We start from the raw sequence: 13,547 nt of genomic DNA, 5'->3' as shown, positions 1-13,547 counted from the left end.
TCTCATTTGGTGTGGAAGTGGTAAGTTTCTGGCTTCTTTGTCCTTTTACCCACCCTATTTGAAACAATTTCTTAAGCTTAGAATAATTGGAGATGCTAACTAGTTAGCCTCATAGCTTGCTAGTGGCTATGTACAGGAGCCTACACAATGTGATTAAAAACTATTTTTATACTATTAGACTTGAAAAAAAAAGGTTATTCTCTCATTCGGTGTGGAAGTGGTAAGTTTCTGGCTTCTTTGTCCTTTTACCCACCCTATTTGAAACAATTTCTTAAGCTTAGAATAATTGGAGATGCTAACTAGTTAGCCCCATAGCTTGCTAGTGGCTATGTACAGGAGCCTACACAATGTGATTAAAAACTATTTTCATACTATTACACTTGAAAAAAAAAGGTTATTCTCTCATTCGGTGTGGAAGTGGTAAGTTTCTGGCTTCTTTGTCCTTTTACCCACCCTATTTGAAACAATTTCTTAAGCTTAGAATAATTGGAGATGCTAACTCGTTAGCCCCATAGCTTGCTAGTGGCTATGTACAGGAGCCTACACAATGTGATTAAAAACTATTTTTATACTATTAGACTTGAAAAAAAATGGTTATTCTCTCATTCGGTGTGGAAGTGGTAAGTTTCTGGCTTCTTTGTCCTTTTACCCACCCTATTTGAAACAATTTCTTAAGCTTAGAATAATTGGAGATGCTAACTAGTTAGCCCCATAGCTTGCTAGTGGCTATGTACAGGAGCCTACACAATGTGATTAAAAACTATTTTTATACTATTAGACTTGACAAAAAAAGGTTATTCTCTCATTCGGTGTGGAAGTGGTAAGTTTCTGGCTTCTTTGTCCTTTTACCCACCCTATTTGAAACAATTTCTTAAGCTTAGAATAATTGGAGATGCTAACTAGTTAGCCCCATAGCTTGCTAGTGGCTATGTACAGGAGTCTACACAATGTGATTAAAAACTATTTTTATACTATTAGACTTGACATGAATTTAATTAGATGGATATTTTGGAGTAATGTACATACATGGGAAACACATTTTTCAATACATTATTTTTAGAGCAAAATAACACATTTACTCTGCCTTCAAAAGTAGCAGCTGTACCATGACGCCACCAGGGACTGACAGGCGGGTTGGTGAATTCTGCTATTTTACTCTCTTATGTTGTTGTATGCTGTCAATCACTGTTGCAATATGTGTGGTGTCACATTACTTTTAGTGTCTTTTTTTTCTCTCCTGTGTCAGGCTGACTTGACGTTTTAAGCCTCAAAGCAGCGTTGCACATCTTTTGCACATTCGCCAAGAATGCATCCCCCCACTAGAACCCCCGCTTATGTATTGTGGGGGCCTTGGGGTCACTTGCAGAAACTATAGAGAATATTATTTGCACAAAAATTAACATTGATCTCTGACTTTTTTTAGTCCTAAATCTTGAAGAAGGTCTTCCCAGAAGAGAAAAGCTGCCAACTCCACTTTCCTTTTTATTTCTGGTCCTGTAGGTTCCCTAATAATGTTTTATATACTGTGCAAAGGGGAATTAGGGAAGGTGAAAGACATTACACAGAAGCTTTTTCAAAAGGTTTCGGACAAGTAGCTGGAAAAAAGGTGTTCTGACAGCATTAATTGTAAAGGTCTGGATATGTGTTACCAGCTAATCAGTCTTGATCTTCCTCCAAAGAATGAGACCATCTTCTTTTTCTGTGCTCCTATTGAGCTATCCAAGCACGGGGGCCTGCTTTTATTAGCAATAAAGGAAGTAACCCACCATCTATTATTAAGTGGCGCACATAGCCAGCCTCTTAGCTGGACCTCTAGTACCGCAAGGGCTTCTTCCCTTCCTTGGAGGTCCAATAACATGCTGAAGTAAGTACTACAGCTTATTAGTGTGTGGGATGTCACTCATTAGCAGCAACTGAAAATGTGAGATAAAAGTGTGGAAATGTGTTGGTGGTGTTTAACTTGGAAAGAAACGAAGAGATCATGACGAATAGTGCTTTAGGTTGTGTCGTATTGATAGTAAGAACCAAAACCAAAATATCATTATAATAGAACTCAATGTGATGACCTCATATGTTTTGACGGCAGATGTAGACAAGTGTAGCGTAGCCAAAAAGTCACACAGTTTGATGCTCTAAATTTATTTTAACCTAAACACATCCAAAGCAACTCTACGAGTTGCACCAAACGCGCCACGACAAAGGAAAGAAAACATCAAGATTCAACACATCAAATCCTATCAGCCAGCCGAAATGGCAGAATCGCTACAATGCCCAGGGGCTTGTTTCTATCGCTGCGGCGTAAAAAAAAAAAATGTTTACCAGAGACGTGATGTGAAAAGTTCTTACTTTGTATCTGTATATGAAGCCTTTTCTTCTCTGGAAAAAGTTCTGATACTTTGTTGTAAAAGTCTGCCTTGTCCTCTATGGAAGAATGGCAGTGACAAGCACCTTCTAGCTCATGCACGCTCATACTGAAGTGCTTCTCATATGACGAATACCAAGAATGATGATGTCACACATACATTAAAAAATTCAAAAAGTCATAGTGTATGACTGTTTGGCGACTCGGCAGGCATACCTCAGGATCAGGTCGTCGATTTTTACTTTAAAAAATTATTGGACTCATAAAGAAAATAAATTTAAAATAAACTCCAATAGACTAATATTCATCATGACTGGTGAGGCTGTGTGACGTTCGCAAACACGTCTATCTGTTCACCTGAACACAATAGTTCCTCAATCTCATCATAGTACCGCGCGGTGCATTCACTGACACACCATTAAGAAGGTCACAACAACATGTTTAATGTAAATATGACCTAAATAAATAGAAGGACTGAAAGTAAAAAAATAGGAACTATATAAAAACAGGAGAGCGGCGGGAAAATAATTTTTCCCGGGTAAAATTGTAGGGTTGATGATTGTGATTTTTATGGTGCCTTAAAAAAATATGAACAAAAGTGTTTAATTTTATTGGAAAATGTGTTCCTCTGTATCAGTGTCAGTTTTTTCCTCAATATACTGTATATGGAATACTACAAAAACTGCAATATTGTATTTCAAGTTACTCTTCGATTCCCACCTTGAGCACCTAAATATTATACTTATAATATTTATAATAATTTATATAATATTTATAACTATAATATGTAGTATACAGTAGATGCCAAAAAGTATTATTATTATTAAACAGTTGTGGCCAGCTGCACATAATAATAAAATTCTCCCACACTTGAGCATGAGATAAGACATGCAAGCACACAAACATAGAGATATACACACTGTTTACTGGATTTGAACCTACTCCCACCTTCTAATGTGATAAAGAGCCAGCTCACACCAGCATGGTGTGAAGCATAGGCGGAACATGGCGGCTCAGTACATAGTACATTCTGCACAGCAGGCACTCAGTCATTAACATGAATTCAGTGTTTATTGATCTTTTTTCCCAGTGGGAGTTCTGTGACGCCACTTGCACCAACAGGACACACATGGGTATGGACACGCGTGGCCATAACAACACGCTGGACATGTGACTGTTCAAAACCACTCCATGCACTTATTGCATTTACATGTACGACAGTATGTGACAAAACCTCTCACCTACAATTATATAGCCATTGTTTCTTTCACACTCTTTCTCACACATCCTAGGCAACACCATGTGACCTATATTCTACCCGGCAAAAATAGAAAGTGAAAGAGGGAAGAAAACATGTGAAGTAAAGAAAATAACATGACATCATACATGATCGCATGAACAGCGGTCTTTTCTGGAAAAAGAAGAGATAGAGTAAGAAGATCTACAAATCAGAAGAAGGAACACACGATCATGAAAGGGAGACCTCTCACCTGCCGCGTACCTCCACACTTCCTGTGCTTCCTCAGCATCAGTATCACACCTTGTCTGTGCACTCAGCTCAGTGCACACCAAATGTGTAAAACAAAATACACAGGAAAAAAAAAAAAAAAGAGGGGAGGAGGCCAGAGCGACATGGGTGGGAAATGGGTGGAGGTGTTGACAGAGGTTGTTGAGGGGTGGAGAAAAAGGGGAGACAAGAGAAAGGCGGTATCCATGCATCATCCACCAGTATTTCCAATTCAACCTACCAGCGAGACAGCGGCATTGCCTCAGTAATAGAATAACAGCCAATGTTCAGCCTGACTCCGTCACGACTTCACAGACAGTCGGAGCATAGAAGTCTGTTAATTTTATATGAAGCAGTCATAAAGTCCTCTTAACAGGCTAGCATGATATTGTAGCAGCACAGAGGTTCAATGTGGTTTGTTGACTTCTTCCACGGTGGTCGAGTGGTTAGCACGCACGCCACACAGCTAGGACACCCGTGTTCGATTCCCCCTCTGGCATCTCTGTGTGGAGTTTGCATATTCTCTCCGTGCATGCGTGAGTTTTCCTCCCACATTCCAAAAACATGCTAGGTTAATTGGCGACTCCAAATTGTCCATAGGTATGAATGTGAGTGTGAATGGTTGTTTGTCTATATGTGCCCTGTGATTGGCTGGCGACCAGTCCAGGGTGTACCCCGCCTCTCAGACCGAAGACAGCTGGGATAGGCTCCAGCATGTCCGCAACCCTTGTGAGGATAAGTGGTAGAAAATGAATGAATGAATGTTCACTATATCGGGTAATACAAATGTAAACATGACTGTAGGGGTGTTAGTTCATGTCTAGAAGGCTCTACTAATATGTGTTATTTTCTGTTATCATGTTTACTATATGTGCCCTGTGATTGGCTGGCAACCAGTCCAGAGTGTACCCCGCCTCTCGCCCAAAGACAACTGGGATAGGCTCCAGCATCCCCCGCGACCCTTGTGAGGAGAAGTGGTAGAAAATGAATGAATGAATGAATGTTTACTATATGCCGAGTGGTTAGCACGCAGGCCACACAGCTAGAAGACCGGAGTTCAATTCCACCCTTCATCTCTGTGTTGAGTTTGCATGTTCTCCCCGTGCATGCGTGGGTTTTCTCCGGGTACTCCGGTTTCCTCCCACATTCCAAAAACATGCTAGGTTAATTAGCGACTCCAAATTGTCCATAGGTATGAATGTGAGTGTGAATGGTTGTTTGTCTATATGTGCCCTGTGATTGGCTGGCGACCAGTCCAGGGTGTAACCCGCCTCTCGGACCGAAGACAGCTGGGATAGGCTCCAGCATGCCCGCGACCCTTGTGAGGTTAAGCGGTATAGAAAATGGATGGATGGACTTCTTCCACACCAAACTCATCCAACAATTCCTTTATGAACCTGGCTTTGTCCACTAGGTAATGACTTTCCCCAAATAAATATGCAAACAGTCTTGGGAAGATGAAACAATAAGATTTAAGAGGTTGTTCCTGATATTTTTCTCAGTGTAACGTGTGTTTATAAGCACAGATGTGAGCGTGTGAAGCTTTCTCAGTATGATTAGATTTTCCTCAAGTGCAAATAACCCCAGGAGAGACATGACTATCGTTCATTCATGGATGTGTGTGTACTGCATGTGTGTGTGTGCGCGCGCTATTATGAACCACCATGCACCAGTCTAATTATAACTGGAGGACTTCCAGGCAGCAATTGCTGCATCACCACATAACTGCTTTACATGTAAGCAATTCTTGAGGCATCACGTTGGCTCTTGGAGATATCAAGTCTATGTAATGAGTAAACTCTCATGTGTTGATGTTCACTTCAAGAACAGAAAGTAGTCTAATGCTTAAACCCTGACTGGGCCTAGTTGGTTCTGAGAGTAAATGAGGTAAATAATTAACAACCTTTAAATAAGCTAACTGCCCAGGCTAATGGCCCTATATTTTATCTCTCCTGTACGATCCCAGTAAGAAAAGTGGTGGTAATTTCCTAGTAGATGAATGTGCAGACCACATTTAAGAAGAAAACCCTAAAGCAAAGCAGCAGCTAACTCTGTAAAATGAAGAATAGAGATTGCATAGAAATATGAATAACATTAAATATTAATTTGTTTATGTGGCACACTTAAAGCAAGACCTGGGATTGGTTTGATAGATAGATAGATTTGACAGAGTGCACAATGACCCAACCTTCTTGCCCAAAGTCAGCTGGGATAGGCTCCAGCATACCCCTGAGAAAAAACGGCAGGGCTTTAGCTATATTGCTGTGTCGGACGAATGGCATCTTAGAGGAAAACTGCATTTTTTTTAATGTTGCCCTTTTTCCACAATCATATGTGAGCCATGAACACACGTCTCTTTTGTGTGTGTTCTAAAGATATACAAAGAGCTAAAAAGAAGCAGTTCATTACTTTGCATAATGGGATACAACTATGCTGCCTACAAAGACCGATACTAAAACATGTTGTCACCATGTAGTGACAGGTACATTCATGATAACGTGTAATACTTACAGTATTTTGGTCCTTTTAAGCATTATTGGAACTTCCTTCCTGGAAGGCGTACATAAACAAAGAAACACCTACACCTATTGGCGGCAGGTCCAATATGTAGGGTTACCTTTTTGGTTGTGGTCGGACACATTATGAGCGTGGTGCAAGTGTATGGTGAAGCTATTTGCTAGTTAGTAGCTAGCAGTTATGGTGTGGCAAAGGGTCAGTGCGCCGGTAATGTAGTTCGATTGGTGTAACAATGCACGTCACATTATTAAATGAGGCGTCGGGAGTATATGTTTCCCATTATGTGGTTTTTATATCTTTAGAATGAGCAATTTTTTTTTTAAAAAGTACAGTTTTTCAAGTCGCTGCATGGTGGTTGAGTGGTTAGCACGCAGGCCACACAGCTAGGAGACCCGAGTTTGATTCCATCCTCGGGTATCACTGTGTGGAGTTTGCTCCCGTTTCCTCCCACATTCCAAAAACATGCTAGGTTAATTGGCAACTCCAAATTGTCCATAGGTATGAATGTGAGTGTGAATGGTTGTTTGTCTATATGTGCCCTGTGATTGGCTGGCCACCAGTCCAGGGTGTACTCCACCACTCACCCAAAGACAGCTGGGATAATGGTATAAAATGAATGAATTAATGACCAAGTCCTCCTCCTACTCAAGTTTGACCAAGGCACGCAACTCATTGTGGCATAGCAAGTGAATTGCACAAACGCAAGGTGCATTCAGGTACAGGTTTTTGGCGAAGACCCAGCGGTGGCACTGAAAACGGTTCTGTGACCCACCGGCTGAGAATCACTGGTGCAGGACATATTCTTGGCCATAAGAATAAGCGTCCTTTGTATTCTAAAATGTACTATTGATGTGCATGTTTTGTGGCTAAATCCTGCCTGCACATGCAACACATTACATAAAATCAACTTGCCCCCTTTCATCTAATGCAGCCAACTGAAAGAGGGTGTAATGTGGCCCAGGGGGTTAATCTTCTCGGTTTCCGATCACATGAACTGTCTGCTGTCAGTGGGGATCAGATCCCATCTGAAACCCCTGGGACTTTTAAGAGTCGGACCTCTGTTGCATCTTTCTGCATATTTTGATATTTCATTACGCTTGTTTTTAAACAAATTTAAACGCTGCAGTCAAAGCAATGCAGAAGTCTGTCAATAATGAAGACAGGATACCCTGTCCTGTGACCACTGGGTTAAAACTTGGAAAGTTAAAATAACAAACATGTAATTATGACAGGTTAACTTTTACCCAACTCACCGTTATTTACCTTTTACCTACAGGCAATAAACTGCTAAGAAGTTTAAAATGTTTCTTAGAGTTCATTCATTCATTTTCTAACGCTTATCCTCGTGGGACCCTGCCCAGCTGTCTTCAGGTGAGAGGCAGGGTACACCCTGGACTGGTCGCCAGCCAATCACAGGGCACATATAGACAAACAACCATTCACACTCACATTCATACCTATGGACAATTTGGAGTCAGCAATTAACCTAGCAATTTTTTTGGAATGTGGGAGGAAACCGGAATACCCGGAGAAAACCTGTGCTTGCACGGGGAGAACATGCAAACTCGACACAGTGATGGCCGAGGGTGGAATCAAACTTGGGTCTTCTAGCTGTGTGGCCTGCACACAAACCACGCCTCCGCCATTTCTAAGAGTTGATGACGGCAATGATGATTATTGTGATTTTCATTATTCCCTGTAGGAAAAAAAATGTTTTACAAATGAAAAATAAATTGAAGGTTGTCCTAAGCCACGGAATGGATTATGTTTCCACTCCACAAACACGCCATGCATACTCACTGAAAACTTGACATCCTCATGCAACAGAATTCTGAGTTAGAGTGAGAGCATCAAAAAAATTACACAAAGGCCTCAAAAAGGTGGAATAATTGTTTCCACAATTCCAGCAAAAAAAAGGTAAGGTATTTGACCATTCAATAACAAACAGGCTTCTTGAGCAAGATAAGAAAGCACATGACTGTGGAAAAAAAAGACTACTTAAAAGAGTCTGGTGCAATCCATGTGAGGGGCACTTGCAGGTGGCTTGATTTCTCTCATCGACCCATTGGCTAAGCACAAAGAGACCACATGGTGGTTGGCAGGCACTGCGGGAATTAGTGCAAAGTATGCTTTGTGCTCAGTCAAGTGTCCAAGGCAAGGACTTTACTCTGATATTCAATTTAAGCATTCCTGCAAAGAACACACCGTAAGTATATCAGTTCTCTCATATTTGGTTAATGGGAAATGTTATTCATAGTCTTAATCATTTATAATCGGCATTGAGCTATGATAAATGTTAAGTGATCACTGCAGGCTAACATTAAATCTAGTTCACTTCTAGTGTTAAATGTCTGGCTACATGGCAGGAGCTGTGCTGTTTTTAGATATAAAACACTAACTGTTGCCAAATGCAGTTAGAAGTATTTGAGTGTTCCAACTCCGAGTGGGTGCAAGTGTGAACAAACACAAAATCTGTTTCTACTGGCAATAGTCAAGGTTCACAAACACCATTATTTCAGATGGTGAGACTGAGAATCATTAATATTCTATCTCAAATTAAAGTTTTGATCCATGTGCAAATAAACAACCATGAATATTCCAGGACAGTAATCCCTCCCTTAGATCCAACTGTGATCAGGGTTCTATAACTACCTAAATATTTCATTTAGAAATATGGAATCTTGCTAATATAACTACTACTTAGAGCATAAAAACTGTTTATGACCTTTTAAATAGAAATATTAACATCATTAGAGCACTCCGGACATAAAATAACACCCCTACAATCACCTTCACAGCAATATTACCAGTAGCGAGCAGACAGTAAGTGACGTTGGTGGTTCAGAGTTGGGTTTTTGCTTACTCGTCGTTTACTGCAACAACAGTGGCCCATTCTTTTTACAAGGGATTTTTACGAATGATTATTGTGACTTTTCATTCAAAACCTGTAGTCAATTCCGGCAATCAAGTCTGATGTTTGCGTGTTTCACTGAACATGACTGCAAGTGAACAGTGTAGAATACTTAGCATTCACAGCGTCTTTGAATGCGTCTTTTGAACACCTTTGGAGAGTTCTGGCACGTGCATCATCAATCAACATTCTGTCTTGAATTTATACAATCAGGTGTACATACTGTAGCTGGGATACAAATAATAGATAAGCACTGATTTTATTCAACTGATTGACAGATCAGTACATCGGAATTCCACAAACAAGCAAGGCAGTTTACTTGGAAAACATCCTCTTAAAAAGAAATACGTAAGATTCAAAGCATTGTTGTACGTAAGCCAGTGAAATCCCTGAGTGATGGATGAAAAAAAAAAGCTATTTCATGTGCGCAGAAATACTCAACGGGCTGCTTCAGTCATTTTTACTACAAGTATCCATCACTGAAATGGTTTTGGGAGGAAAAACTATGACCAGGATTTTCCACCACGGACATATTTTGTGTGCCTGTGTGTAAGTGTGTCGGTGTGTGAGTCGGGGGGGCCAGGGCTGGCAGACATCCTGAGGAAGGCCAGTTGCTGATAAGGGAGGCAAAAGACTGTTTATACATTGAAAACGACGCCCCGTGAACTGAACACAGAACACACTTCACCGCTCAGGTGGAAATGACCTGAACCTTTGCAGATGCATGAATGTGCGTGTACGCCGGGGGCAACCAGAGGCAACGTTCACACCAACTTGAACCCTACGAGGAAATAAGCATTCTTCTCATGCATGCGATGCAACGACGCAGTGCAAGTGACACTTGAAACAAGCCTTTTCTGGTGCATTTACTTGACACGTAAACACACTGACATGCTTACATGAAGAAAATCCATTATTTTGGCGTGTACCTAACTATAGTTAGTCGACTGAACTTGAGAGACCCGACCTAAACTCTCTCAAATGCAGTGAAATAAAATGGAAATTGTGAGCCATAGGCCCTATTGTCCAGCATAAATGGTATCATTCATTTCCATAGACACAATGCAAAATCCAGAAGTAATAACAGGTGTTATATCTCCGGGGGTGGGGGTGGGGGGTACCAACCCTTTAACCCTTTAAGGGTAAATTGTGACTATAATTTGAATATAAGATTCATTCATCCATTCATTTTCTACCGCTTATCCTCCCGAGGGTCGCGGGGGTGCTGGAGCCTATCCCAGCTGTCTTCATGCGAGAGGCGGGGCACACCCTGGACTGGTCGCCAGCCAATGTTTTTGGAATGTGGGAGGAAACTGGAGTACCCGGAGAAAACCCACGCATGCACGGGGAGAACATGCAAACTCCACACAGAGATGGAGGGTGGAATTGAACTACGGTCTTCTAGCTGTGTGGCCTAACCACTCGGCCTATAGTAAACATGATAACAAAAAATAACACATTTATTAGAGCCTTCTAGACCTGAACTAACACCCCTACAGTCACGTTTACACTTGTATTACCGATATAGTAAACATTCATTCATGGAGCCTATCCCAGCTGTCTTCATGCGAGAGGCGGGGTACACCCTGGACTGGTCGCCAGCCAATCACAGGGCACATATAGACAAACAACCATTCACACTCACATTCATACCTATGGACAATTTGGAGTGGCCAATTAACCTGGACAAGGAAAAAAAAAACACGCATGCACGGGGAGAACATGCAAACTCCACATAAAGATGGCCGAGGGTGAAATTGAACCCTGGTCTCCTAGCTGTGAGGTCTGCGCGCTAACCACTCGTCCGCCGTGCAGCCTTGAATATAAGATATACAATATAAATATTCATCCATCTTTGCTCATGCATATATTTGAACTTGCAAAGCCCCCACAGAGATGCTCCAACGGAGCTATGAACCCAAGATGTCGTCACTAGTCTTATTTTTATGTTTTAAATGGCTTATTTCCTCTTATTATGTCGGCTATACTGGGTAATACAAGTGTAAAGGTGAATATAGGGATGTTATGTCATTTATTGAGGGCTCTAACAATGTTAAAACTGAATTTAGAAGATCATAAAAAGGTTTTGTATGCTAATTTTGAAAATAGCCAGCTCTGCAAGTCCTGTTGTTGTAAAGGTCATATGTCCTTTGTCCAGGACAAATGTGTATGTGCAGGCTTGCATGGGAAGTAAAATGCAAAAAAAGGATAATAAGCATATTGTGGACAATAGAAGACAGTAGAAGTGCACATAAAAAGGCACATAATCTCAGTTCCTGGATCCACTTGTGTATGCCTGCTTTGTTTCCCAGACATTCCGACTTGCCCAGATGTTTCCCTTTTTACTGTGTAAGGTAAAAATGTCACAGTTCTCTGGTTTCTTAAGCCCTTTCTATGTTCCACTTCAGTCAGGACGATTAAAAAAAAAAACACTGCCATTTGGATAAAGCTGTATCTGGCAACATGCTGTCCCTGCCCTTCCATAAGCATACTCTGTTTGTTCCGAAAGTTTTCCATTCATAAGTAATCAGCAGAAAAACATAGATGATTTTCAGCAAAGTATCAGTTCTCAACAAAAAAAGGGAGAAAAATCCTTTTTTTTTGGAAAAAATACATTTCAAGCATAACTTTCATTTTGACACAAATTTTGCCACGTAGCCAAAATGTCTACAAAACCATGCCACAAAATAAACAACACAAAAAAATGGTTGTTTTACATCTGTTTTACATTTTACATCCGTTTTGCTAAATACAAGGATGAAGAGTCTTGAACCATGATGATCATGATGTGCTATATATATATCACTATATTGACACTTACTATGGTACCCATTATGTCATTGGATGCTCATATCACCTCGTACTTTGGTACGAAAAAAACTGTATTATGGAAAGCAGGAAGTGAACAAATGTAACAGTTACTGATTGTAAAAATACCAGATGGAGGGGTAGGATTTAATAAGCTTTGCTTCTTCCTACTCCTTTTGGACATGTGGAACTGTGAACTGATTATGTGATGCATTCAATTGTAATCTGATGAATGTTCAAATGAAATAAAAACATTACCATTACCATTACATCCCCACTCCACACCCACCACCAGTACCATAGCGGTGTTTGGACCACCATATAAAAAAAAAAAACATAGAAACATCTCGAGGATGTCCCTTCCCAATAGCAGCCATGCGCTTCCGTGTAGCAGCACTTCAATATTTAATGGGGACTTATTATGCTCATTTTTCGACCCTTTGTATTGAGCTGTGGTCTCCTGTGGAGCGGCTACACACAATAACCTGCACAGAAAACTTCCACTGATTTGTGCTTCCTGTCTGTTTTAATTTAATCCACCCACGGCCCGCCTCCGGGCATGCCCACTTCGCTGTGATTGGTCACACGCCCAAAGTGCTTCCTAACTATGAACCATATAAGGAAGTTTGCCCCTCTGTGACATCACAAAGGAACTGTTTTACCACGCCTTTTCAAACCGAGCATTTTGAGCCATCCCGAACCTCTTTTAGGGCTCATTTCCAAATGTGCAAACCTCATTATCTGAAACTATGGCATTGTTTAACATGATAATACAACATTCTAACTACATTTTTTGGTCAGAAAAATGGAAAAGGCATAATAGGTCCGCTTTAAGAGTTATGAAGTAAGTACCCTTCCTGTTTAGTTCACAGTATTGCATTGTTAAGCCATTTTTGTGATGTTCTGGGTGTCACTGAACACATCTCACATTTTTGTAATAAGAATGAAAAGGACAGGACATAGAGACGTCTGGGTTGGAGATACATACAGTGTACGGTGTTGGAACTGTACTGCTGTGTGTGTTCAGGTCAGAATGAAGTTATAAAACATTGTCCTGTTTGATATGTGTAACTGCGTGAGGACGCTTCATACTATGTGCTCCACTGTGTGTATGACGTCTGACCGTCTGAGGCGTGTTGGCTCTTAATTGCACGAAAAAAAGTTTACGTTATGAAATAAATTAGTTACCACCGCTAATGCGTTCTTTTTGACAACACCATATGAAAGTTATACAATATTTACAAGAAGACCTTAGAGAAAAGAAAAAAAAAAGACCACAGAGAACCGCACTTATGAGATAAACATATAATATATGCATAGATCATAGCCTGATATAATCAAATACAGACTACGTATTGCTCATACAACACAGAGACATCTTTATGTGGCCACTTGGGAGTTTTTTGTCAGTGTTGGACTTTTAAAAGTAAATAGGTTTGTTT

The 13,547-nt window shown here is 40.6% G+C and overlaps 1 protein-coding gene across 7 annotated transcripts in view; it reads right to left on the bottom strand.

Moving 5' to 3' along the window:
* kank4 (KN motif and ankyrin repeat domains 4) overlaps positions 1-13,547 on the bottom strand; it is a 72,220-nt gene that overhangs the window by 24,757 nt on the left and 33,916 nt on the right. Inside the window, exon 1 of one of the 7 annotated variants that reach the window (XM_058072412.2) lies at positions 3,853-3,951. The exons of 5 other annotated variants lie outside the window; for them this stretch is intronic. The gene's annotated coding sequence lies outside the window, so the exon portion shown is untranslated. Of the gene's footprint in view, positions 1-3,852; positions 3,952-13,547 lie in introns of those variants that run through there. One more of the 7 variants, XM_058072413.2, reaches the window with a different exon arrangement.

This window comes from Doryrhamphus excisus, linkage group LG4 (genome assembly GCF_037039965.1).
Source record: "Doryrhamphus excisus strain RoL-2023G ecotype Guam linkage group LG4, RoL_Dexc_Guam_v1.1, whole genome shotgun sequence".
NCBI classification, from domain to species: Eukaryota; Metazoa; Chordata; class Actinopteri; order Syngnathiformes; family Syngnathidae; genus Doryrhamphus; species Doryrhamphus excisus.
Note: the sequence above shows the minus strand (reverse complement) of the source record. Positions and strands in the feature narration are given on the sequence as shown.